Genomic DNA, 16,638 nt, shown 5'->3' with positions numbered 1-16,638 from the left:
CCTTTTTTGGTAGGGGTTTCGCGATGCTGAATTTACTAGCGAGACTGTTTCCATGGATACCGATGGGCTGGTGGAGATCAGTCATGCAGGCCTTGTTGTTAAGTCAGCTCGATTATGGAACTGCACTATTTGTAGGCATGACCGAAAGCTCGTTCACAAGGCTTCAGGTACTCCAAAACGCCACTGCCAAACTGGTCTGTAACCAAAGCAGGATGAGCTCTGCCTCAATGTGCATGAAGACACTGAACTGGTTACCCGTGCGTCAGCGAGCAGTATTTAAATTGCTCTGCCATGCACATAAAGAATTGTACCAAATCGGCCCAAAGATACTCCAGATATAAATCGAATTTTATACTCCCTCGAGGAACTTGCGGTTACTACACCTAGTGCTGGCAAGAACAAAGCGCATTAAGAAAGCTAGGTCTGGAGGGAGATCCTTTTCATATTTAGCGGCTAGGAAGTGGAACAAACTGCCTTTGGATCTATGGGTCACCTCCAACTACCTATCAGTCCGGAAAAAACGAAATACTCATCTGTTCCCTAAATACTAACAATCACTTACCCAACTACCCTCAGCTCTACCAGTGCATCTGCTACTAGTGCTGTGATATCCCTCTGGGATGATTGTAGCGCTCTATAAATAAATAAATAAATAAATGTGTGTGTTTAGGATATGTGGTGGTACCTTCAGCGGGGCCATAGCTAAGAGCAATTGTTTTTAGGGACATGGTCCACAATCATTTCAAAGTATCCAGGGAAAGAGGCTTTTTCTTAGTTTTTGAAAAATACTGCAATACTGGTGATATTTTAAACCACATGATATATTGCACCTTAGCTTTTAAATAGCACTATTCCGTACCTTGAAAGGGCCTGATGCTTTTTCTGGTTGATTGAGTAACTGCTTTGTTTGCTGATCATGGGTGCATGAAGCTGTTGTTTGAAGTGTTTACTATGACTACCTGTTTTGATGTTAGGCATGATGCTGGGATTTGTGGTTAAAGCAGTGGGACTTTACGCATGTAGCTGTATGCCAATGGCCATATGTGGGAGAGTTTTGCATACGGCATATACACACTTATTGTAAGCAAGTTTGTTGGTTTTCAGAAGCAGACATGTCTTTACTTGCTTTCTGAATTCATAGTGAATACTGCTAATATGTATACTCTTTGGGAGTGTGTTCCAGATCTACGATGCCTGAGCTTTAAAGAAGTTCCATCCAATGGGGTTTTTTTTTAATATTCAGGAGGGGAGACATTTTGCACCTGAGATTTCTTCTTTGACAACACAATTTGAACTTAGACTGTATATCAATGGTTCCTGTTGCGTGGCTTTCCTGTTGAGCAATGCAGAGTGCTATTTGGAACATTCTTCTTGGTGCCATTAACCAAAGTAGGGCTTTTAGGGCAGGGGTAATGTGCTCCTATGTGCTTTGGTTTGGGACTTGTCTAGCGGGTGTGTTATATATCCATTGTAGCGTGCATAGTAGTATTTTGTGAAAGTCCTATCTAGAAACAATTTGTATAATCAGGGTATGAGAAAATAAGATTGATAATGACTTAAGCCTTTGTTGGATTTAAGTAAAGCATTTTTATTTGCATATTTTGATTATGGTGTCTATTAATTCCATTTATTTTAGCAGAAATGTGTGACAAACTATGGATCTGAAGTCATAACCAAATTTAATTAAAGGGTAAATTTAAAGCACCTAATCTCAATAACAATATCTGGGTTGTGACATGCGTTAGTACTGTATAGTATTTAAATAGCAATTAATGGGAGAATAAGGGATTCTCACCCAATATATATTCCAGACAAGTAGAAAATTAGTTGCAAATGATAGTGCCAAACTGTTGATACAGCAGTTTCTGGGCCCACTTGCTTACCATTGGTCTTCTGATCACCTCTCACTTGGATCTAAAAGGTTATTTTAGATACGACGTGAGGGTGATAGGAGTTACAATTTATATTCAATCAAATTCCAATTAACAGTGCAACTCAGTTGGTTACATAATGAGGACCAGATATCGGTAGTCAAGTTCAAAAAGGTTTATTACAAATTAATAATCAAGTTCAAATACACTGCTCTAAAAACCACACTGTACAGGTACAGAATAACAACTGGAAGTCCCAGCCGCCTAAAGAAATTGAGGTGGCCTAGAATCAAACAAAAAGTAGTTCTATGATTGTGATACAGAATAGTAGCATCAAAAGCTGGTACTCAGAAAATAATCTAAGACTCTCTTAACTATACATTAGTGATCTAGAATTTAAAAGTCCAGTGGATGGTTAGGAACCACAAATAACTCACAATAAGGGAATTTTCATGTAGGAAATCAGGAGAAGACAACTGGAAATCAAGCAAGAACGTTTTAGCATCTGAGAAGCTCGGTCAAGAGCCTTCTATGGTTAAGGAATAAATGTTAGCCTAATCCACACTTAAGCAAGAATCCAAGAGGCATTGAGGTCTAAAACCTATTAATGCCCATTTTGGAAGTTGGGAATCAGGGAAGGTATCAGCAAAGAAGCTACCAGTGAGCTCTGCATAAGAAGTTCAGCAAGAAATCAGAAAAGTCATCTGAGTCTCTGGTGAGGTGAACACTATATTATAACATACAAAGTCCATAAGTAACACTCCCTTGATAACACCATCAGGGGTCCATTGTCCTCGTCAAGTTCCCAGGTTGTAGCCCGCAACATCGATGGATTATCCCACACTTGACATGAGAATTACATCTCTTTCTCATAAAAACATGGACTAAAACATTTGTTAATTAGTCCACTCAGTTAGCACTCTGGTGCTCTGTGTACCTTCCTCAAGGTCTTCTTCTCAGGCTCTTTCCCCTATCTCTAGTACAGTAATGTATTCTAACCTAACAATGCATGTGAATATTGTGTTAGCAGATAATAGAAAACAATATTTCATAAAATGCAGCATGGTGAAATGCAGGCCTTAGCTGTTGGGACAAGTTTAACATTATTTTGACAGTGTATATTTAATATGCATGTGCACATTTAAACGTAAGTGAATATAAGTTTCTAGAACATGTTATTAAATTTGTACTAGGCGCGGCATACAGTAAATGTTCAAACTAAATCAAGTGTAAGTATGAATAAAAAACTACATTTGCATATAAGTGTAACATCGGTGCACGCATTACATAAGCCATATCGTTTTAAGCAAAATTGCATTGCACATATAGGAGGATGGTTTTATTCACATTTTCAAGTCATTATGTATTAACCCCTTGCATGCGGCCGCTATTCTGCGCCTGTGCGGCAAAATCGCAAGTGGGCGGGTTTATGACAGCCCCCAGCCATCATCAGCACACGAGCGCCGTAGTGCATGACGGATGGGGGCCGTCATCAGCATGCAAGGGGTTAATCATACATTGTAGCACACATTTAGAAAAGTTACGTTTCTTCTTCAGAGTAAGTACATTATCTATTGAAAGAGAATGGTTTTTACATTCATTAAAACACCTTTGAAGTATCTTAATTAGCTGGGTTAAACACACTTGTGAGTAGCTTGTCAGATTCTTCACTAAAGGCAATCTTTGATAGTAATGTTGAGCAAAATAATTTCGTAAATCATTGAATCAAGTAAGAAACATATGCTAAGAGCACGTTGATGTCATGTATCTATCAACATTCTGTCATAATTTGCGACCTGTAAAGAGTGGGCAACTTTACACTGCACCAATATCATGGGCAAGGGTATGCTTGACACGGTGAACATAGATTTTCTGAACTGAGCCCTTCTTGATACAGAATAAGCTACAGCATTAATCGCACAGTTGTCAATTCAACATGCATGAATGAAAGTATACTATTGATCACAGGAACTAATGCCAGAGTAACAGAATTGTTGCCCTCAACGAGGATCTATTGTTAACCAAAATGACTGTGTGAATGTGTATGATAACTCTAAAAGACACCGATAAAGGATTTTCAGGGACATTTATAGAAGAGTAGATGAAACATTTGATGTTATAAGCTCTTATTAGGAGACGAGCACTAATATCACTTACCCCTTTATTTTGAAAGGGCATTTGTAGGAAATTGACCCTTTTTGCACGATAACCCCCCTTTTATTTACTAATGCTGCTGTTTTTTGACTGTGGGCACTGGGACTCTGCTAACCAGGCTCCAGTGCATGTGACTAGTATCCTAAAACATGCTGTCTTTACTCCTAACTGGCATATTTAACTTATCTATAAGTCCATAGTATATGGTACAAAGTGTACCCACGGCCTATAAGTTAAATATCAGTAGGGATCTGCAGCACATATTCTGACAATTTAGAACATGACTGCATGGCAATATCTCAAAATACAATGATGGACGGAGTGTTAAAACCTTTCAAACACCCCCCCCCCCCCCAGTAATAGGTCTGGGTTTAATCCAGAAACAAATGTGATGAATTTTGGCTCAGATCTATGCACTGGGGGGTGAATGTTTGACATTGTTCAGCATTTTCTACCATCAGCTGCATTCCTGTCTGCAGTAACGTCGCTGTGTAGGTTTACAATACCCCTTTTGACAGGCCTAACCCCTACTTTTAAATAGTCATACATATTAGGCCTTTAATGTCCATGAGGCAGGGTACATGATATTCAAAAGTAGGAGATGTAAACATTTTATATTAAAAATGTCTTTACAGTGGCCATGTCCTAAATTCTATTTGCACTGCAGCAGGGATAGCTGTTCCATAGGAAAGCATTGGTATACTTTATTAAAGGTAATGAAGTCATTTCTGGCTAGACACCAAATACGAAGATGATTTTGGGGTCTTTTAAAATTCTTTACAACAAATGTAATTCATTGGTAAAGTTAGGTTTGTAACAAACATTTCACAATGGGTGCTATTAAAAAGTTACCATTTGCCTCCCTGAAGCCTCTAGAATCCCATTTGTCTGAATATCCAACTGTCACTCAGCAGCTACATAGCTCCATGATTAGGTGTGAATTGCCTCCCAGAACTGAGATGAAGGCCTTTGTTATGGGGTGAGGTTGACCTTCCCCTGTGCAGGTTTAACTATACCCCTATGGACAGACTTAAGCCATCCTTTTAAACATTATTTAGTCACCCACACATATGCCTTAAATGGACGTAAGGCAGGGTGTCTTACAGCGATATTTCAAAGTAGGATATGTAAAGGTTTAATATTAAACATATCCTACAGTGGCAATGCCCTAAATGCTATTTGCACTGCAGCAGGGTTAGTTGTCCCGCAGGAAAGCATTGGTATAATTTATTCAAGTTAATAAAACTATCTCTGCCTAGGAACCAGATAAAAAGTTATTTATTGTGTTTTTTTAAATTATTACAAATCCAGTTTATTATTAAAGTCTGGTTTGTAACAATAGTTCACAAAATGTTCTATTACAAAGTTACCTTCATCCTTTCTAAAGCCTCCATAAACCCATTTGTCTGAATTGCCAACTGCCACTCAGGAGCAGCATAGCTCCATGATTAAGTGTGAATTGCCTCCCAGAACTGAGACAAAGGCCTTGGCATTTGGGAGAAGTTGACCTTCCCCTGTGCAGGTTTCACTATAACCCTTTTGAGAGGCTTAACCCATCCATTAAAATATTACTAAGTCACCAACACATTGGCCATAAATGGCCGTCAGGCATGGTGCAGGATATTTAAAAGTAAGAAATATAAATGTTTACTGTTAAACATATCCTACGGTGGAAATGCCCAAAAAACTATTGCCACTGTTAGGTGTTCCATAGGAGAGCATTGGAATAATTTATTAAAATTAATAAAGTTATCTGTGCCTAAGAACCAGATAAAAGGTTAATTCTTAGGTTTTTGGAAATATTAATTACAAACCTAGTGTATTGGTAAAGTCTCTTGTGGAAGAAATATTTCACAAAACGTTCTATTGAAAAGTTACCCTTAGCCTTCCTAAAGCCTCTTGAAGCCCTTTTGTGTGAGCTTCCAACTGTCAAATAGGAGCTGCATAGCTCCGTGATTAGGTTTGAATTGCCCCCTAGAGCTGGGAAAAAGTCCTTGGGTGTGGGGAGAAGTTCACCTACCCCTGAAAGGATGGCCTGGGTGCGGTGCCCAGCCCTTGCAAATTTTCAAAGGATGCCTACCCTGTCACCAGAAGAAGTAGCTCACACCTGGGCCTGCCTCCCTTTTGTCTAACTAACCAAACAGGTACCAATCCCAGTGGGAGAGGAGCTGCCTCCAGAACTTGGCTTGAGTACCCACAAATGAGGGTTTGTCACTTTCCTGGCCACAAATCAAGAATGGGCACAGGAGCTCTGCACAAAGGAAGAAATGTTTTTTTCTTCTTGGTTTTAGGTAAATAGGTGCACTGTGTGATTGTGTGCAGTCAGGTCCACCAACAGGTTAGTGGAAAGCATAAATGTGGCACCACTGGACACCTTCTTCAGGAAACCACTGGACATATGGAAGACAGAAAAAGGACTGCACCTGCTGTTGTGACCTGTGAGGAGAACCCTTGGCACTAGACATGCTTCTGCTTGCACCCAGGACAAAGAAGTGGACTTCAAGGGTCAGTTTGCTGACCTCCTATTATGCTACAGGGACACAAAAGCTGAAAGAAGACCACATTCTTGAAAGAGCCCATCTGATCAGTTTCAACTGGACATACCCTAGACCCTGCTGGAGGCTTCAACTGGAGTGAGTCCTAACTCCAAATTGTGGCTCCTGAAGTCCTCGAATCCTTGGTTGACATTGGAGTGTACGCTTATTACCCAAGCTGCAAAAACTGGGACTCTGATTTTTTTGTCAACTTTTTGCCTGAAGGACTGACGGAGATCGGGTCACCATCAGGGTCCAAGCCATTGGTGTGGAAATGCCGGTCGGCCTCAACTTGCTGGTTTGGCCTGCAAAAGGAAATCCGACTTCCAGAAAAGTTTCTAAATCAGAACATAAAGGGCTCTGCTAGGACCAAAGCCAAGCAGCACTTGATTGACTTAAAGGTTCTTCAGGGCACAGAGCTTGGACTTTGCCCACTCATCAACGACTACACCAGGACTCTGCTCTTCAGCAATCTATCATCATTGAGCCCCCCTTCGGATTTCGCCTTGAGGTTACCCCGCCAACGAATCATCAATAACCACTTTTTTCACCACAAATGTTTCTAAGTCACAAGGTAAAATTTTTACTGGGAAGGACCTGGTCCATGTATTTGAGAGGCAATCCGAGCAGTTGATATTATCTTTTTACTATGATCTTGTCTGGCAAGACGAGTTGCTGTTGGCCCTTTGAATTTTTTGGCACAATGTTTATATAATAATTGCAAACTTTATATCTCTCTCTCCTAATTAGATTTTATTGATTTGGTGTAATCGTGGGGCATATTACCAAGGGCATTATCGCCGCATTAGCGGGACTTTTTTCCGCTTAAGCGGCGATAATTTTATCGCCCTATTACCAAGCTGTCGCTAACACAAGTTAGCGACAGCTTGTAGGCGATAGCAGACATTTAGGGGCCCACTTTGCATGTCAGCGATAATTATCGCTAATGACATGCAAAGTGGGCGTGCCAAGATGTTAGCGACTGAAAACAGTCGCTAACATCTCTAACTCCTATTAACAACTTTTGGAAATATTTGCGCTAAGCGCGAATATCTCCAAAAGCTAACGCCTGCTAAAAGCAGTTCTTAGCTATGTTATCAAATGGAAGGTGGATAACATGGCTAAGTGCATTGTCATGATAATGCATGAATATCGCTGATTTCTCAGCGATATTCATGCATTTCGCAGGATTTTTACCGCTTTTGAGATAAACCTTGATAATATCAAGGTATCTCAGCGGTAAAAATCCTCGGTGCTCAGCGATATTTTTTTCCCGCTAACCAAGCAATAGCGATAATTATCGCTATTGCTTGGTAATATGCCCCCTTGTTCTTTACAATGTTCTTTATTTTCATAAATTCGAGTGGGATTTTATTGTGTTCTATTTTTGCCCTTTTAACTGTTTTGGTACTTTTAAACGGTTTGCACATTTCCGTAATAATCCACTTTTTCACAGCACATAAAACCAGGTTCCGTCTGTTTGAAATGACCCTTGCAAAACTTTGCATTAGGGGTAATAACTTCCACAAAATCAGGGACAGAAATATGTGCACCTGTTATTCCGCATTTTGTAAAGTAATTATAAGGACATACACAACTGATATTCAACATAGATAATTTTTATGTAAGGGAGCTTTTGAACTCCTTATTACATTCAAACTAATAATGAATGACCTTGTTAGCAAATGGATCACAGAAGATAAAGCATACTAGGTTTGCCACACTGAATGCAGCCTAAGAATGTTTATAAGGAGGTCGAGCAATGAGATTCTGTCACAATATGTGGCAATGAAACATTTTAAAGTCCAGTAAACTAAAAATGTTTAAAAGTGAACAAGACTGAAAAATACATTTGAGAGTACTACCACAAATAAGTTTAAATAATAGGTAAAACTTGCTGTATGAATGCATCACGTAGAGTTAGAAATTGGGGTACGGTGACTGGGGTGTGAGCCCAGGTCAAGCAGCAACCACAATCCTAGTCAGAGTAAGGCAAAAGCAAACCCCATATTAACCTGTGCTCAACCCCTTGGAACTTTGGCACAGAGCAGTAAATCTTAACTTAGAGGCAATGTGTAAAGTATTAATGCAACACGTCAAACAGTAAACAAATAAAAGCACTACACAAAAAGATCCCACAACGGTTGGAAAAAGAGCTTAATTTAATAAATAAAGCAAGACTAAAACAACTAAAATCCAATCAGTATAACCAGAGTTTAAGATTTGTAAAGAATAAGCTGCAATATAGCGCCTAAAAGCATACAGCACTAACTACAGTTGTCTGGTAGTACTGTACCGGGTCAAAGTTAAAAGTTCGGGTTGACCACAATAGAGGTCGGGCCGGAAACAGTCCAAGGTTAGTCCAGCTGAAGTTTTACATTTCCAAGAGTCCCATTCATGTTGGAGAGGGTTGCGAGGAGCAATGAGAATGTCGTAGGCGGTATTTGTTGGGGTGCAAAGAGCAGGTCAGGAGTCATGGACAAGGAGGCTGGAGCTTCACATTGGCGGTCCCCATGGTCTGTTGATGCTTCTGTGTGAAATCACATGCTGGTGGCGGCTCACGCTGTACTGCAGTGTGAGTAGGATGGTTCTGGTGTGAGGAGCCCCGTTCACGGTCTCGAGTTGCCTAAAAGCTTGATTTCCAGAGCCTTTGAGCCACCCAAGGGTCCAGGACCTGCAAGGCACCACTCGGGGTCAGGAACTAGATGGAGATGGGTCCAGGAGCTGTTGGGAAGCCTCTTATTTCCCTGAGACTCAGTTTCGGAGACCAGCAGACGAGTCCTTTGAGTCACTCGGGGGTCCTGGGTTCAAGATAAAGTTGCAGGTTCAGTTCTTCCTCCCCAGGAAAAAGGTCAGCAGGGAAGCAGTTCCTTTAGAGCAGCAACCCAGGAGCGTCACAGTCCTTGTAGCAGCACAGCATTCCTACTTCCTGACACATAATCCACAGTTCCAGAAGTGCACTGAGGAGAAGGTGTCTGAGGTGCTTCTTTTATACATAATTATGACTTTGATGTGGAGAGAGGCTTCTAGAGGTACACCTTTGAAGAGCACAGATGCCCGGGTCCTGGCTCCAGACTAACTAGAGAGGTACACAGCCCTTTGTGTGGAGACAGGACACAGCCCATTCAAGTGTAAGTGGTACTGGGCCCAGCTCCTCCCACCTATCCTGCCAGTGATGGCCCATCCAGTCACACCTAAGCTCCCTATTGTGTGTGGCTGTCTAGGAGGAATACACAAAGATCAACTGTCAGCTACACCGAGTCATGAGAACCATGCAGGCTGCAGGCAGCAAATGGCTAAGGCAAGAAAATTCCAACGTTACATTTTTAGAACTGTAATTTAAAATCTGACTTCATCATAAGTTAGGATGTTAAATTGTGATTACACAAACACCAAACATGATGGTGTTACCTGTTCCCGTTTGGAAATTAAACTTATAAAATGTAATAAGTTAATTCCAATGTTAACCCATTGGAGAGATAGGCCTTGCAGTACTGATAAAATAATTTAGGACTTTTTCACTTCCAGGACATGTAAAGCAAAAACTACATGTCCTACTTTTTAAATACAGTGCATTCTGCCCTCTGGGCCACCTAGTTCCTAGCCTAGAGGTGATATATATATTATCAAGGAATCTTTGGATCTAACAAAAAGTTTATTTTACAAAGTCAAAATGGCAGCTTACACTGCACACACAGGCTTTACAATGGCATACCTGAGATGTGTTTAAAAGGCTGCTCAAGTGAAGAGGATTGCAAAATCAAAGCTGTAGGCCCATTGGTAGCATTTAATTTAAAGGCCCTGTGCAACTTTACTGCCACTCTACTAGGGACTTATAAGTAAATTACATATGCCAATTTGGTATAAGATAATGTTGCAATGTTTTGAGGCAAAAGCACCTGCACTTTAGTACTGGTTAGCAGAGTTAACTTGTGGAGAGTCCTAAAGCCAGCAAAAGTGAAATCTGAAAAAACAGGAGGTCTGAAGGCAAAGAGTTAGGGGGCAACCACACCAAGGTTACGAGGTCTAACTCGTAGGCCTTTTGCCACTGACGACCACACCACAGATGATGAAAACTGGACAGTAATTTAATGTTAAACTAAAAGTTATGATGTATTCTGAATATTTCTACAATCTTGTTTTCTCGTTGGAAAATGCATCGAGGTGGCCCTACATGTATTGTGCCCTGTAGGGATGAACCTGCTATCCCAGGTACTTACGAAAAGTACGTTGGGCATCTTTCAAGGACGCAGACTTCATCTTGAGATGGTTGCCTCTCCTCTGTCAATCAACCTTCCACTAGTTTCTAATGTTAAAAGGATCTACAGATGAGGTAAAAATCTAGTGGGGCCCCTCTCCATGATTGTGTCAGCCCCATGGCACCCCAGTTGCCAGCACAATTTCAAAAGGTATGGATACCTTGTGCATAGGCATTAAGTAAGGCTAAGCACTTATGGGGTTTCTGGTAGGGAGCCCAATACAAGCAATAACAGTTTTAAGTTTCATGGAGTGCATGGCCTGCTTGGGTCCATGAAGACAGCACATTCTCTTTCCAGGTACTGAATACTTTTTGACCAAAGGATACCCAGGGACACACCTCCTGCACAAGACTATAGGCAGCATAGGTTCAGTGGAAGAGCAGAGTATGTTGAAGCCCTTGCTGGAATGAAGGGAGTCACTTTTAATGAGAGCAATGACAACTGCAAATGTCTGAACAAATCGTTTTAGAGTTGATGCTTATATACCTGAAAAAGGACAATCAGGAAGTGAGGCTGGGCATGGTGCAACTCTTAAAAAGGTAAGCTAACCCTGTTTGTGAAGGGCTCAATCACAACAAAAGTGGTATCTTTGGGCATGAAGGCAGATGTTTATTGTTATCTAACCCAATGGTACTCATTTTATCATCCTTGGAAGAATAAAATTCTGAGGTGAGCTTCTGGAATGCAAACATGTAAGCAAACCCGTCTCACAAGGGAACTATTTTTGACTCCCAGATTCCCAACTCATGGAGGTTCACTCCACCATTCGCCTTCTATTATGCTGGAGTCAATAAAAAGAGAAGACTTTAGTTGCCTAAAGAAAACACTGGTCAAATAGCACAAAGAGAAAACTTGGGCTAAGCAATTGCTTTACTAATACATGTTATTTTAGTGGTAAAAATAGGCTCCTTTTTTAGGATGGGCCAAATAACTGGTAAACCCTCATAAGGAAAAATAAAGCCAAAATCCTTAACAAGTGAGTTGATTCCAGGTTTAGCAACCATACTAATAACGTGTTTTAATAATAACATGTTTTTGATAAAGAACCCAATAGATATTGATTAAAAGCTATGTAATAAGAGTTGTTACTATTACACAACTGAATAATGCTCATATTTTCGACATTGAAAGCATGAACGGCTAAGATGACGCTGCCATCGACTTGAACTTGTTACCATAACAAATTCGAGGTGGCATGAAGTCTTTGCAGACAGTGAAACAAAGGCACGAGACTAGGTGCCTCACGGACGGTCATCCTATTTACAGTATGGAAAATTGGAAGCTCCTGGCACAAACTAACTTCCATTGCACCTGTTTTCATTGATGACTCTAACTCTTCACACCGAAGGTACATTATTAACTGCTATGGCGAGATTAGGGTAAAGCAGATGTGTTGATGTAAACCTTGGTTAAGTACAAAAGTGGTTTAGTTGGGTAAGGCAAATCACTTTGAAATGCTAATAAATGCAACTCAAACGTTTAGAAAAAAAAACTATCTGAAACACATATGCGCTGAGGAAATAAATACTCAAGCAACCGGATGTTGCGCTACTGCCAAGAGCGCTTCGCCTCACATGTATATCTGAGTACCACAATCAGATGTTGCAATCGCATGATGGTTATTGAACTATCATCAGCGTAATCATGGAATGTACCCTACCGGACGCTGCACTACTGCCAAGAGCGCTTCGCCTCACACTGTAAGAATTATTATCGTAGCCAGTCTGGGATATTAGTGTACCAATTATTTCAGCCATTCTCATCACTATAATGACGGCTACCACCGGAGGTTAGTCTTTCCTCCGTTTCCATTCCTACTGGCATTGTCGGTCCGACGCAGACCCGGTATAAACGTCCTCATGGATCAACGCGCTTGCATCCTCTGCAAGACACAGATCCGAGGAAGACGCTGACTTACTACAGCTATAGGTAATTAAATGACGCACTATGTCGCCTGTGTTCCCCTGACATTCGCTGTTTTTTTTAAGCCACAGTTTAGCTAATTGTAGTCACCTTTCCTTGCAGCTTTGAATTAAATTCAAGCCAGGATAAGGATAAGGAGTGTCCCATTCTCTTGGACCCACCTCTACTCGCACAGAGTGAGTCTTCTGGAATTGTGCAGGTAAACCTCCTGATGCCTACAGCATGTTACCCTTAAATAATTCACATTTTATGTTTACACGGGGCTGATACATACCCCCCATTACCTTGCACAACTCACATCTGTGACCCACTACACCTGCCCAAGCAATTGGATTCTAAGTGAACCAACCAGGGGGTAAGCCTTGTTGGACCCCTTTTGTGTACTTTTGACCTAATTCATAGTGCAACAACCTGACTCTAACCTTAATCTCTTTAGGGTACTCAGAAGTCCCTTCCCATCCTCCGGGTTGCCCCTACTTGTCCTGATGAAGACCCGCACAGCCAAGGTCTAACTTACCTGCATGACCCCAAGTCGGGTCAAAACGACGAGGCCCCTTTTAAATACGGACTGGACCCCCCTTTCTACATGCCCAACATGCAACATGGGAATGTCTATCCCTCTATAAAGGATTGTAATAAGGAAGCAAATGGATCAAGGCGGCACTGCAGCAATTATGTTGCTTGACCTCAGTGCCGCCTTCGATACCGTTAACACCAACATTCTTCTTCACCGCCTCAATCAGATGGGAATTTCTGGGAAGGCCATGCACTGGCTCCAGTCATTCCTGGAGAATCGATCTTTCAGGGTAGTTGAGGGTACCACTTACTCAAAAGTCTGGCCCCTGGATCAAGGTGTACCTCAGGGCTCTTCATTGAGCCCTACTCTTTTTAATATTTACATGCAGCCGTTAGCCGACATAGTGCACTCCTTCGGCATTGATATAATAACCTACGCCGATGATACACAATTAGTTGTATCTATGAATCAAGCAGACTCTTCCCCGTCCAACTTAAGTAACTGTTTGGTAGCGGTGGCTCAATGGATGGCCATCTCGCATTTGAAATTAAATGGCGAGAAAACTGAGCTCATGGTGCTGGGCAATCCAACCATTCCCAGCCCTCTGTCAGATTGGCCACCATGCATGGGGCCCATACCCCAACCAAAGTGCCACATAAAGAGCTTAGGCATCTGGCTGGACTCCAACCTCAGCTTTATGCAGCAGGCTACCACTCTCTCTGCCACATGCTTTGGGCTAATGCGCATGCTGAGAAAAGTGCTGCCTCTTCTCCCTTTTGAAGCCCGCAGAATAATGGTTCAAGCCATTATCCTGTCCCGTCTAGATTACGGGAACTCGTTATATCTAGGTGCCCCCGCATTTACAATCAAAAAGCTACAGGTGATCCAGAATGCTGCAGCTCGCCTCCTGCTGGGCCTCAACAAACGAGAGTCAGCCACCACTGCCCTGAGGAAACTGCACTGGCTCCCTGTTAAGGCTAGAGTGCTATTTAAATCTCTTTGCTTTATGCACAAAGCTATGTGGAAGAATGCCCCTACTATGATTTGTTCCTTGGCAAAACCCTATCTTCCTCACAGATCCCTAAGATCCAGCACTGCCTTTCTGGCTACTGTCAGTAAAATCAGACGGACCAGATGGGGCGGACGCTCTTTCTCCTGGAATGCCGCGAAGGAATGGAACTCCCTGCCCACTTCCCTTCGCAGTGAACCTAGCCTTCTAAAATTTCGGAAGGTTCTGAAAACGCATCTGTTCATTTAATCTTTTCCCTTTTTAGTATGACGGTACTTAGCGCTACGAGGCCTCCGGGTTGTTTGCGCTCTACAAAACCCGATTAATAATAATAATAATAATAATAATACAATTATTGCGTGAACTGCGCCCTTAACCAGGCCATTGAGGACCGTGATTGACAAACAGTCCTCATTTTTTAGAACTGTATCATCCTTTTATGTCTCTACCTTAAATACTTTTCTTTTTGCCTTATCACCACTCACTAGAGCACTACTCTTCTTTTCACGTTCACTCTCTTGGAGCAACCCTCACCAATATAACAATAACCGTCTAGTAAATTCATTACGCCACTTGCAATGAAAATAAATTGCTTGTGGATTCAGAACCAGTCTGTTGAACTTTCTTTTGTTTTGTATGAATAATGTATTGATTACCTTGAGCTGACTATTTTTCCTCTAGTATGCTCTTGAATTAAATAACTTATTGTAACTAAGTATCACGAATATTTAACATTTAAATAAGGTCTAGGACCATTGTTTACTGTATCACCTACATATAATATTGCCTTAGATGTTCTGACTTCTATCCCATTGGAAGATCAAATAAAAAAAGACTGTGCATAATTAATGTATGTTTAATCACTCCATCACTGGCGACAACTGCTGCTTACATAAGCCTACAACAGAATTAGGGCCAAACCTGCTATGAGCAGAATATTTCATCACCCTATAACCTAACCCTTTTATATAAAGAGCATTATCCCTCATCAGCCTTTTTCCACAGCTATACACTAATACCACTATCTCATCTGTAAAACATACTATCCCTATAGACAGATGTACATGTTCAAGGCATGATAGAGCGAGACATGGATCAAGGCAGCAAGCCACACCGAGGAAGGCATTCCAAAAAAAAGAGGGTGCGGCTACGAAGTGATTACCAGTGATATTCAAGTTGGACCGGTTTTATTGTGCTATATTATGCCGGTAAACTACCGTTCTTGATCAGAATGTGTTAGGTGGGAACAGTAAACAGCAAGAATAGGGGGTTTTGAATACGTTTCAGTGTGTCATCAAAAGTAAAAACCAAAATGCCACCCACATTGTTAAAGGACAGGTCACAAGCAGTGCATGTAACATCAAGGTTAGGATTGCTGTGTTGGCAGTGCAACTTGTGTGTGTGTGGCTGGGTTAAAATAAATGTGTGATGTTTGTATATGCAGCTCATTGGGCCTCTGGCCCGAGGGATAGAGGCAGTCCCAAAATGCCCCCTCTGCCACTGTTGACATGGGGTGGCATACAACGTCCAGAATGCATCAGCTGCAAGCACATCCCGTGCCCCAACATTCCAATATGTATATTAGAAATTGTTCTTTGTAGTTGGTCCATAGTGTCACTTGCCGTATCTCAAACTGTGCCAATGTGTCTCAAATACCTGGTTATTTGTGATAATTAGATAAAAAAATAACATCATCCATGTTTGATGACGTTTGTTGGACAATCCTGTTCTGTGCTTTTCATAGCTTTTCGAAGTGATGGTCTTGCATCTTCAGAACTGGCAATTTTATGTCACCTTATTGTGCACAGCATTGTGTACTTGTGTATATTGATTCAAATACAAACATGTATCATTTAATTGCAACTAAGTTGACTGCTGTAAAATTATCTCTCTGTATTACATTATTAAAATCAGTTATAGGAACAGCTCCTGAACTTGAAAAATGAGCGATGATCTGCTTGTAATTAGGTTTACCACAAAAGAATGAAACAATACACCAACATATTGCGAGACAAAATATATAAATACAGGGCACGTACACCAGTATTTTTTTTACTGGTCATAAAGCTGAAATGTGGTATTTTCACTGAAAATGGAAAGGGAGCACTAAAAAGCGATTGACAAATACTATTGTGATCTTTACAAACACGCGCCGGAGCCTGCGAAGCCGGGAATTCTAATTAGAGTCCAGGGCGATGCTGGAGACCCGCTGGCTGCGCCGTCAGAATGCAAGCAGCCTTTCTAATATTTGAAACAGGTACTTATGAAGCCGGGGAATGTTCCACTCATATACATATTTTTTCGCAGTGACAGTGAAAAACGTCTGGCGCACGCGGCCCCGGCAGGGCGATGTCAAGGCTGTGCCGCCTCG

Source organism: Lissotriton vulgaris, chromosome 3_1, assembly GCF_964263255.1.
Source record: "Lissotriton vulgaris chromosome 3_1, aLisVul1.2, whole genome shotgun sequence".
NCBI lineage: Eukaryota > Metazoa > Chordata > Amphibia > Caudata > Salamandridae > Lissotriton > Lissotriton vulgaris.
The sequence above is the reverse complement of the archived record's forward strand: the minus strand, read 5'-3'. Positions refer to the sequence as shown.